General features: G+C 41.7%; 1 pseudogene; it reads right to left on the reverse strand.

Annotated features, from left to right (window-relative positions):
• LOC129162424 (uncharacterized) overlaps positions 1-12,116 on the reverse strand; it is a 297,886-nt pseudogene that overhangs the window by 27,777 nt on the left and 257,993 nt on the right.

Consider the following 12,116-nt stretch of genomic DNA (forward strand, 5'->3'; position numbering starts at 1 on the left):
ACAGCCTTTTAATAGTAAAAAATGACTTTCTCTGAATTTCTCCTGTATTTAAAAATTGAAAGCGTACAACTATGCCGCGTTATATTCACCTGGACACAGCTCGTCTGTATATTTTTCTTCGCGGAGTTGTCCTTTTTTGAATGAGGAACATAGTTATGGGTTTGTGCCGTTTTTCTCTTAACGAGAACATTCTTATAAACAGACGTGCTAAATTTGGCGAGCGCATGATACACAACACGGAGATTCACGATTGCATCTAGTCAATCAGAAGTAGAACACCGTAGACTGACGCGGCAAAAAAACATGTTTAACATCCACTATAACGAACTCAGCTAAAACACTAAGTCCAGCTTGTTTATTTTCTGTTACTTACCGGGCTGGCTCTTCCAAATGACGGCTGACCGCGGTGCTCTTCCTCTGCTGCATCAGCCCCCACATGTTTTCGTCTCAAATGTTCACTTAGGGACGTCGTGCTTCCGTGCCATGCTAGATGGTTTTTGCATATTTAGCAGGTCACCCGTCTTTTCAAGGCATCTAGAGTGAAGTCCGGGGTTTCTCTTCAGTTTTGTCGCTTCTATTTTTCTTCCGTATTTCTTCTTGTTCCGCCATCTCTCACAGCAAGATGAGCGTCAGTAACGTGATACGTCATGAAAACCGAGGGCACTCATTGGCTCATTTCATCTTCTACGGCTCCACTGGTAGATCGGTGGCTCATTACTGCCACACACTGGCGGCAAATTTAACAGATTGTAACCGATGTCAGATTGTGGTAAAAATGGACTTTATGCGGTAAAATATGATTATTAAACAACTAATCGATGACTAAAAAAGTTGTTAACTATTTTAATAATCGATTATAATCGATTAAATCGATTAGTTGTTTCAGCTCTAATCGGCATTTGATCGTAATCGGCCGATAGCGCCCCTATCGGTTTTGATCGGAGTTTTCAAAATAGATCAAAGCAGACCGATCAGGTAGGGTTGTCACGGTAACCAGTGTAGCGGTAAACCCCGGTAAAAAAAAAAAGTTGACAATAATAATCGTCTTGTTTTAAAATAAAACTATATTATCTTGGTGGATCACCGTGACTGCGGTGTAGGCGCGGTGACCCTTACCAGCCACCGTATCATTTGCTGAAGTTGCTGGCGGCACATGCGCACTTTGTTGTTTACAACCAAAACGTTCTTGAAGCTAAAGCTGAAATAATGGTCAAAGGGTGACCATCACCCACAACTCTACAGTCAACGCAAGGCAAGCTAACGTTAGCGTTTTAGCTAAAATGCGTGATCCGAGGATTTGGGTTGAGGGAGAATGCAACGAGTCTCTATACAAAGCAGCCGCAGTGCCGCTACTTGCATATAAACCGTGTCGCGGACACCCCCATGTTGAAATGACGCTATGCATTACGGGACTCCCAGGGGCAGATAAGAGTTGGTCTCTCTCCGAGAATAATTATGAATTTAACAATGATTACTGCCTGATGACATTTTCCCCACATCTGCAAAGCTCACTGGAACACAAACCGAGGACAATATTTTCCTGATATAGGGTTTATTAGGCTGAAAGAAGACACCACATCTCACATATTCTTAAAACGCTTCACTGGTTGCCCGTTAAATTCAGGATCAATTATAAAATTTTACTTCTCACGTTCAAATCCTTGAACGGTCAAGCACCTCCCTATCTGTGTGATCTCCTTCATTACTACCACCCTCCTCGAGCTCTTAGGTCTGAAGATCAACTCCTCTTAACTGTCCCTAAGGCACGTTTGAAGACTCGTGGGGAAAGGGCTTTTTCAGTCTGCGCCCCAAAGTTATGGAACTCATTACCACTGCAGGTTAGGCAAGCTTCCTCTATCGCCGTCTTTAAATCTCGTCTGAAGACCCTCTACTTCACTTACGCATTAGATCCCTAATTCCATAACTCCTTAGCTCATCCATTGTCCCTCCTAGACAATTCAATTTTAATTTTGTGTTTTTATATTCTGGTTTAATTTGCTTTTACTGTTAATAGTCTTGTTTTTATTTCTTTTGCTCCTTTTTACATTTTCCATCTACCTGACTATTTTAACTTGTGTTTTCTTGCTTGTTTTTTGTGCAGTGCTTTGTATGGTTGTAATGCCGTGTTGAAAGCACTATATAAATAAAGTGGTATGGTATTACTCAAGTAAGGGTAAAAAGTATCTGATTAGAAGGCTACTTGAGTACTGAGTATCATCTGATCTAATATTTGTAAAATGACGACATCAAACAGACATAAAATAAGAAGTTATGGGCAAATATTGGTATTTTAAAGACTAAAGGGAAAAAATGTAAACAAATGTAACGTGAGGAAATATGGGTTTTCTGTGCCAAAGGCTGTATTTGCCCGGCTGGGTCAAAAGCTGGGTCGCGCAGAACTTTCACCCACAGATAAAGACCTTCCCCGCCAGCGAGTCTGCAGCAAACCACAACATCCAACACCTGCAGCTTCCCGAAGAAGGAGTTCTCACAAAATCTAGTCATAACAAAAAAAAGTCTTAAACTTCCTTTTCTTTATATTAAATGTTAAATAATCATTTGATCATTTTGCTCATTATAAATGTGTTTTAATCAAATGAATGATTATTATGCTTTGGGTAATCATAATGAACTATAATGAATCAATACTTAATTAAATAATGTGTTGGGAGATGTTTGGTGATGACCTTCACACTCGCTCACACAGGTCTGCATTCACAGTAACTCCAAAACACATTTGCTCTGACGCACAAGTTTGCTTTGGGAAGAGAAGTGGCTTTTGGTAAGATACTCAGTAGGGCTGCAACAACGAATCGATAAATTCGATGAAAATCGATTACTAAAAGCGTTGGCAACGAATTGCGTCATCGATTCGTTGTGTTGCGCAACTCTTCCAAAAGCCCCCTCCCCTCCCGCCCGCCGTTGCGCGCAGACCGGTGGAGAGCCGGCAGGTGTTTGTAAGAGGCACGGCAGAAGCAGCGAGACCCCAAAAAAGTAAAAACTTCTAAAGTTTGGGAGCATTTTCAGTTAAATCAGGCGAAGACATGCAACGTTTGTAGGTCAGACTCAGCATGGCACGGGGATACTACGGTGATGATGCAGCGTCTTAAACGCAAGCATGTCAGAATCATCAGCGAGGAAGGAGAGAGCTCTGTGTCCGGGTAAGTTAAAAACTTTTCAAAAGTGATTCACCCAAGCCCCGGATTATTACACAGGCTAGACATGCCCTAAGCTCGTAAAAAAAGTCTTTAAAATTGTAAGCGCGACGCTATTAGATAGGCGGGGGGGGGGGGACTCGCACAGCTGCGAACCGGTTCCGCCGTCACATTCCCGCAGAAACTGGTTGATCACATCGGGGCCAGACTACTAGCATGTGGCTTCACAACCACAATGTCCTCAGAAGCGAAAACGCTTTTAAAAGGGAGGGATGAGTCCTAACTGTTGCTGCAGGCGTGTTGTGTGAGTGCAGTTATATACTGGTTAATATATTTTTGGGTTCAGTTGCTTTCATGTGGCCTAATGCGAGTCTATTTGGGATCATTGGAATGATCAGCAGCATTTCTTGATGTGACTTTATGGCAGTTGCCCAGGGCATCATCACATGGAGGATGGCATTCATTTACTTTTGTTTTATTTGGTATTTTTCAGTGATTTTTGGAAATAGTGATTAATTTTGATTAATTCACAGCCTATGTTTAATTACATTTAAAAATTAGTTGTTTGACATCCCCAATTATAATAAATGTCTACAGATGAGATCAAACAAAACAGATGAGAATTGCCCTTAAAGAGCAAGTCACCCCAAATAAACTTTTTTTTGCTGATAAACTAAATAAACGAGTGTCTAATCATGCTGCAGACACGTGTCGTCAATAATTTGGCACTTCAGTGCATCTTAGTTAAAATTTAAATATTCTGCCTAAAACTGGCAGTGTTGTGCCGTTGTCAGGTAAAAACTCTGCACTGTATTTTAATTTAAATCTGCCACCGCTATTGGCTAAGAAGTATGCTATGATGTAAACTGGTACATTATGATGTCACAATGCTGTCGTGAGCCTGAGTGTGTGTGTATTTGTTAGCGGCTCCGCCCTCTCGGCCTGCCAGGCAACAGCATGTGTTGCATTTTTCAAACATGAAGTGGGAGTGGAATTAGACTCTGGTAGGGGTTGACTTGCTCTTTAAGCTGTTTAACTTGGACCAAGCATTTTAGGTCACAGAAAGGTGTAGCTTAGGGTCTCTGTCTTTACACCTTATAAGACAATTTAGGTGATGGCATGTTGTTTTTCTGCTATTGAACTGTTTTCTAATAATGTTGTGTTTAATAAAGTGAGGGAAGGAGAAAAATAACGTTTCCCTAGCAGTTTTTAAAAATGTCCCTATGTAATCCGATTAATCGATTAATCGTGTCGAGACCCCATCCGATTAAACGATTATCCAAATAATCGTTTGTTGCAGCCCTAATAGTCAGTTCATGTTTCAGTTCGAGTTTGACAACGAGAGAGAGAGGACGTGTGAACAAACGCCAACGGGGAACGGAGCCGCCGGCTCCTGTCCCCCCCCCCCCCCCCCCCACGCTATTCCTGTCAAGCCAGACAGGATAGCTGAAACGCAGCCAGCTACTGCAGACTCGTCCAGAGTCTTTGATTTCTGAGTTAATTTAAACAACGTGTACCGGGGGGCAACTCTGGACTGGATCGCCAGCACACCTTTGTCTCCTCTGCCAGCCAAGGTGTCATCTGGAGCACACACCCTCCTGGGATCCGGGTCTGAAAAGGGGATCCTCGTACGGTGAGGCAGACACGACAGATAGCGTTCTGATGCATCTTTTCTGATAAGAACTAAGTTTAATTCAAACCATCATTTTCACTCAGAGACACCTTTTCTCCCCCTGAAGCAACCTACATCTGCACACACGCATCCATAATCACATCACATCAACTTGTCTTTTCATTGAACTGAAACACAGACCCACGGATATGATCATCAGTTTATCGATGAAAACAACCTTTGAGTCTTCTTAACACTATAAAATTTGGTTATTAATTTATTAAAATTAATATTACGAATTAATATGTAGAATGGTTCCTCTTTAATAAAAGAGCCATAAACCATTACACTACACAAAAAACATAATTACAAAATAACACATTTTAGGCAAAATTTAGACACAAACTGAGGACAATATTTCCTGACATACAGGGTTTATTTAATTGTGTGAAAATGTAGCACGTTTAAAAAAAAATACCGCGATAATACCGAAAACCGTCGTAATGTTGGTCACAATAACCGTGAGGTTAAATTTTCACACCGTGACAACCCTAATACAGACCATTTTAGATTAGGTTACATTTCCTTTATTCCCAGATTATGTAGTTTGTAGCACTCATTATAATGTTGTAGAAAATGTCTGGCCAATCCACGTGATCGGTATCGGTGACCGGTATCGGTGATCAGCATTCTTTGATATCGGTATCGGTGATTGGCAGCAAAAAGCCTGATCGGTGCATCCCTATTATGTTCCAGTCATGAGTCATTTATATTTCAGTATGCTAATGTTTCTTGCATTGCATCATGGGAATTTTGGGCAAGAAATTATGTGTTTTACTTATAATTTGGTTGGTTTACTTACTAATTGTGACCACTTACAAAACATTACAATCAATGTATCGAAATATGATTATGATTCATTGAAGAAGCAAGCCATAACCAATTATAGTGGAATGCAGTTTTGTTTTTTTACCGCGGCACCAGCGTTAGATCCAAACTTAAAATATAGTCAGGATTCTAAAATTAACTCTAAAGTTAACGGGTAACCAGTGCAGAGACGTTAGAATAGGAGTGATGTGAGCTCTTCCGTTTGCTCCAGTTAGGAGCCTCGCTGCAGATTTGCCTTTTATTTGACTAAAGTCGTCACATAAAAGACAGCCCTAAAATAAAGCTGATTTGCCTAAAATGAGCAGTTTCAAGAAGTCCCTTATTGTGACATCACAGTAAGGAAAATGAGCATAGCACCCCCCTCACCTGTTGATCCCGGAGCAGCAGCAGCTCTGATCTCAGCCTCAGGAAGCAGTGACAAAAGGAGTTGGTGTCTGTCTGGTTCTGCTTCATCGTGGTCTCTTTCCTCACCAGCAGGAGTCACAAGGGAGGTCACCGTCTCCTGCTTCAGTACACACTGCTCTTCATCCTGACTGATGCAGAGCTCCTCTTGTTTTACAATCTGCAAAGGTTCTGGCTCATCCTGCTCCACTTTCATCTGTGGAGGTTCTGGTCCCTCCTGTAAAGGTTCTGCTTGTTCCTGCTCCAAACTGGAGGTCCTCTCCTGGTTCCAGAGCTGCTGGTCAGTCAGAACCTCCTCATCTGTCCTGACATAATGCAGTGGGAGTTCTGGACAGACAAACAGACCAAACAAAAAGCTGAGTCATGTGACAATAAGAAAGCACACTTCACTTGAACCATCTGATGCATCTGAAGATGTTTTAGAAAACAATGAACTCTTAACCTGTGCGTGTGTGTGTGTGTGAGTGTGTGTGTGTGTGTGTGTGTGTGTGTGTGTGTGTGTGTGTGTGTGTGTGTGTGTGTGTGTGTGTGTGTGTGTGTGTGTGTGTGTGTGTGTGTGTGACTGGACTCAGTATCTATCAGACTGACTCGTTTAACAAGTCTCTGATTGTAGAACATCAGCTGGAAGCGTTCACCAAGTCTTTAAAGTTTGTCTCTTTTAAACTGATTTAGTGGAGTTCCTGAAAATGAAAACTTCCTAAAATCCCTGAAATGTTATTGATTTGTTTCTCTAAAGTGGAACAAAGTTTACCGCAGACTGATTTCAGCTCAGTTGGGTCAAAAAGCTTCAGAACAGCAAATGGATCCAAGCAGACTGTCCTGAGATTGTGTCCTCAGTAAAACCACATGAGTCCCGCTGCTGTTTCATACCTATTCTGTGTAAGTTGATCTGTGGTTTCCAGCTGATCTCCAGCAGTCTGCGCTGACGATCGATCTCTTCCTCGTAGCGGACGATGGTTTTTTCAAACTCGGAGAAGATTTCTGCAGCAGCAGCAGTTAGCCGCTCTCTGATCACCTCTCTCAGAGACTGAGCTGAAGACATTGTTGCTGCAGAGCCTCAGAGGTTCCCCTCACACACCAGCACAGCAAGCTAGCGCTGGTAGCTAACAGCAAGCTAGCTCTGATAACAGCTTCCGGTCATGTGGCAGCGTGAAGGCGCGTTAGCGCCACCTACTGGACTGGAGTTGGACCAGCAACAACAAGGAAGAGATGAAGGTGTGGATCACAGGTTCAGGTCAAAAGGTGACAGAATGAGACTAATAACAGTGGAAAGAGAAACTGTTGAAGACCTGAGGGAAACGATCAACAGAGCAGATTTAGTTGGAATCACACAGCTGCAGGTTTTTAGGGACAAAGAGAAAACTGATCCATCTGTTACTGGAATTCAACAATCAGTTCTCTGGAGGAACAAATTATTTCATCCCTCCTGATGTTCTTAGTTCAGTTCAGTTTATTTATAAAGTGTTAGATGGGAATAGAGACTACAGAGGATGTAACAAGGGCGTAGGAACGAGTTTAATATTGCTGTTACACCAGAGACCTTCATCAGGAATTCCTGAAGCACCTTTCCCAGATGAGTCGTGACTCCTTCTACTCATTATGTGATCATTAAAATCATACTGCATTCATGTTTAGAGCAACTCTCAAATACCAAATATAATCTCAAGTTTCCTTTTATTTTGTCTTTTGTTGCATGTTAAAATATACATTGTAGTAATACTTTGTCTCTTTTTGTTGAATCACCTGTTGCTTGAACTGATATTGAGAATTATCTCACTGAAGTCAAACAGGGCGTGTCTAATGAGACACCGCTGGATTTGTGAAAGTCAACACAGGCTTTCTATTCAAAACCTTCCCCTGTAGAAAATGATTCTGCTTCTCAAGCATTTGTGGAATGCATTTTTTCTGTGTGTGGAGTGCTCCCTACTAACACAGAAAGTCGCCACAACGTCGCATTTTGAGACGTTTCGTTTGTGACGTAGTGACAACGTAGCTGCTACGTTTAGGTTACTACGTTCCACAGGGGACGTTGTTGGTACACTGCTGAAACGTCACACTACAACGTCCTCCAAAAGTCGCTTTATAACCTCTGTTAAATGTCCTCTCTGTCACTTATTCGGCACTTTGAATAACAACGTTGCTGCTACGTTGTTACAACGTGATAACTGTAGTTCCAGAATAAATAAAATTTAAGAGAGATTTTATGATCAAATTAGATTTTCAGCTTATCCATACTGTGATTCTAATCTGGATTTTGTTAAAATTAAAAATGTTTTCCTCAACACACATGAAAATAACACACAAAGATATTTACGTAGCTAATGTAACAGTCTATGGTTAAGATAAACATTGTCACTATTTTTAGTTAATAAATATTGAAATAGATTGTAGAGAGGACGAATCTTCTCTACAAATTCTATCATAGGACATTTGTACATTTTATTTTTTATTTATTTATTTTTTTAATTTTGTCCCGCTGTCTGGGCTCCATCCAGCCAATCAGGCCCTAGGCACGTGCCTACTTTGCCTTTAAGTTAATCCGGCTCTGCCTGTAGATAATGATTTTGCTTCTCAAGCATTTGTGGAATGCATTTTTTCTGTGTGTGGAGTGCTGTCATCTGGACAGAGAAAAAACAACCACATCTCTGGAACAACAGGTTTTCCTTAAAATCAACAAAAAGCTCTTAAAAACCCAATTATTTATTAAGGGAAATCTAAACTACAAAAATATATCAAACCAGCTTCCAACAACTGTGATTGACTATCAGAATATGTGCAAAAAGTATCTAAAACATTGTACCCAAGATGGCTTGACTGTTATGTTGCAGTATTGACAGTCCGTTTCAGGGGCAGGTCAGGTTGGCTCTGTTCACACATGTATCAGCACAGCATGAAACACACAAACAGTTGAGATCTTTTGAACTGGATTTCTGTTCAAACGTTTAGAACAATTCATGTCATGCTATTTGGATGACCTCAGTTTGTAGGAAAATATGAACGAGTTAACAGCTAGTCTGAGATTCACACAAGCTGTTAACGTGTCCATCTCATAGTGCAGGAGTGTCCTGCACTAGTGTGGTTTTAGTGATGTCAGTCAGTTCCATTGTCTTGTCAGAACTGTAGAACCAGCATTTAATGTATTGTCTCCTAATATTCATATTTAATCTAATTTACTTCAGAGATTGCAAGTTCTGTTGACCTACATACACTTGCTGTTTTGAAAATGCATTCTGCAGCTGGTTTGTATCCTGTTCAGTTCATTTTTTGTTATTCTGCCTGGAACGTATGGTAGCTCACCTGTTCAAAAAGAATATGGTTTTGAAAACAGTTTTGTTACACACAGCAATTTCTATTATCAGTGTTGGGTAATTTTATTTAGTCAATCCAGGATTACCAAAGAAAGTCCAACACACACAAGGGGGTTAGAGATTAAAGGTGTTAGGTTATCAGTACCATTTACCAATAATCAACAACCAGACATTGCAAAATCAGAGAGAAAGAAGATACACACCAGTGGCTTTCTGTTCGGTCTCTCGGCGAGCAGATGCTCGCGAAAAGGTTTTATTCAAAAGTACATAAGCACACACATATTAAAGATAAACACACCCACCCCCAGGAAAGGAAACTTTCCCTGGTTCTTGGTATAACAGAGAAAAGCTCCGTCTGCACTTCACTAGGGAGCTTTCGTGATAACAGAACCGCAGACTTACAAGGTGCCTCCATAAGTGGTTTTTATAAACACCGTGAATCTAACCCTGCTAATTTACGTCCACTAACTCCAGCTGTTTCTGTAGTTTCTGATTCCTCCACCTCACTCAGGCCCCATGAGATGTCTAAGCTGCAGCTGTTACACCTGATACACCAGAGACCTTCATCAGGAATTCCTGATGAAGGTCTCTGACCGAAAGCTTGACCAATAAACCAGAGTCACAGAATAATAACAAAATACGAACATGGAATGAACCTTCGTTTGAATTAAAAAACACCAGATGGTACCCAGACAAAATCGTTTTCCATGCATCTAATACTGTTTTTATCCAACATTCCCCCCTGTTCAAACGATGGTCATCCTAACTAATTGGTGTAATAAAAACAACAACAACTATTCTATGATTACGGGTAATGGTCGCAGCTGCAAAGAATCAACCTCTAACACACAGAAGACCACAAAAGAAGTAGTGACCTTTATAAAAGGCTGTAAAAAATAAGCAACAACCTGTAACAAAATTAAAGCAGCTCCAATAGTTGGCAACCTGTAATAAAATGAATGATTATAGCAGTGATTATATCAAACTCAAGGATTATACCAAAAATCAAAAGACAACGATTATACTGATTAAGTAAACATATAAAAGAACATAAAATCAACTGTGCTGATCACCAGGACATCAATCAACAATGGTTACAGAAACTGCAGTTCACATTGTAGACATCATAATGAAACCAGCTTTATTAGGAAAAATATGAACTAAAGCATCTGTCATGAGCTTGTCAACCATTCTCTTACCCCAAACATGGCTTAAACACAGCTTAAAACTAAGTAAATCATGACCATGATAAAGATAACAGTAACAAACATTGTCAAAAAAACGATACCAATTTCTTTTTGACAGCCACTCTATGAAGCACGGGAGGTGTCGGGGGCTTAGCAGCTCTAATTGGGGCAGAGCCGAGGTTCACAGGGCTTATCAGTCGGGATTATGTGGGACTGCAGTGGGGGCAGAGCAATGAAGACCACGTTGGGATGGTGTTGCACTTTCGTCGATGATGATGCAGATGAATCCTGGTGGTGGGGCTGTTGATGTGAGGGGCTTGGTTTTTGTTGGTGGAGAAGGGGCAAAAGGTCATAACAGACCCAGACTCTCTTACTTCAGCTCGAATGTCCTCGTAGGGACGCCGTCCTCATGCGATGTGAGGCGGGTGGCAGGGAGCCAAGCTGCACTTTAGGCCACACCAGCTGTGTGGCAGGAGAGAGAGCCATCCTGAGCAAAAGGCGTGTGTCAGCAACTTTGATGTTGTTATAGCAACGTGGGATCCTTTGACGGCAGGGACGGTGAGGGGATGTCTTTTTGGTCAGGGAGCCATGAAACCAGACAGGAGATTTGGGGCGCTGGAACTTGACATCGTTGGAGGCAGGTCACAGTGTCATGTGGAAGGGCTCAGGAGGAGCCTCATCCACCAGTTGTCGATTCCGTTGCTACCCCAACTGCTGCTGTTTCCACTCGTTCTGTCAGATGCTGAGGGGCGGTTCCAGGGTAGAGTGCGACCACCAACATCAGCAGCGGTATGGTGGACCCTGCAAGCTTAAGGCAGATCGTTTACTTATCTGCCATCCTCTGTGAGCTCGCATGAGGATGGTGCAGTCGTGGCGGCCCCGCTCAGCAGTTCCGCAGCAGTGGGAGGGATGAGATGAGTGACGTTGATGCCCCATCTGGTAGCAGCACTTGCATCAGGACCCCAATCTCCTTGGTTTCACGGCCGGTAGCGAGAAAGCACAAAAGAGTCTGCGAGATCACTGTGGAATGTGACTTGTCTTCAGCAACTACCATCCAATATTCTTTCTAATCAGTCCAATCGGGACCCCCAGTGGGGCTGAAATTCACCAGAAACTGACCACCTCAGTCCACATGGTATCATCCTAAGCTAAAATCAAGACCACACACACACACGTGAGGTCAGCATACAAACAGGACGAAGAAGGCTGGGCCCCCTCCAGTTACAGAGTTACAAAATACTGAGATGGACAGAAAATGCCCTGAGACATTCTTTTATGTGTTAAAAAGGACCATGATATACAGGAAAAAACCTAGCATTGCGTTCCCCCTGAACGTAACTGTTTGAACAACAAAAGATAAAATAATAACAATAAACACAATGTCATATCAAAAGACCTGAGTAAGATGCCAGTAACTCAAAAGTCAATTAGTGAGTTAGAATTGTGACTCAGTTTATCAATAAACCACATCAAAGCATATTCATAAACTCATGTTCCGTGATATATTAAACTAACCTACACCAGTAATTAAAATAACTAGGGCCGGGACTTTAACGCGTTAATC

Source organism: Nothobranchius furzeri, chromosome 2 (genome assembly GCF_043380555.1).
Source record: "Nothobranchius furzeri strain GRZ-AD chromosome 2, NfurGRZ-RIMD1, whole genome shotgun sequence".
Taxonomy (NCBI): domain Eukaryota; kingdom Metazoa; phylum Chordata; class Actinopteri; order Cyprinodontiformes; family Nothobranchiidae; genus Nothobranchius; species Nothobranchius furzeri.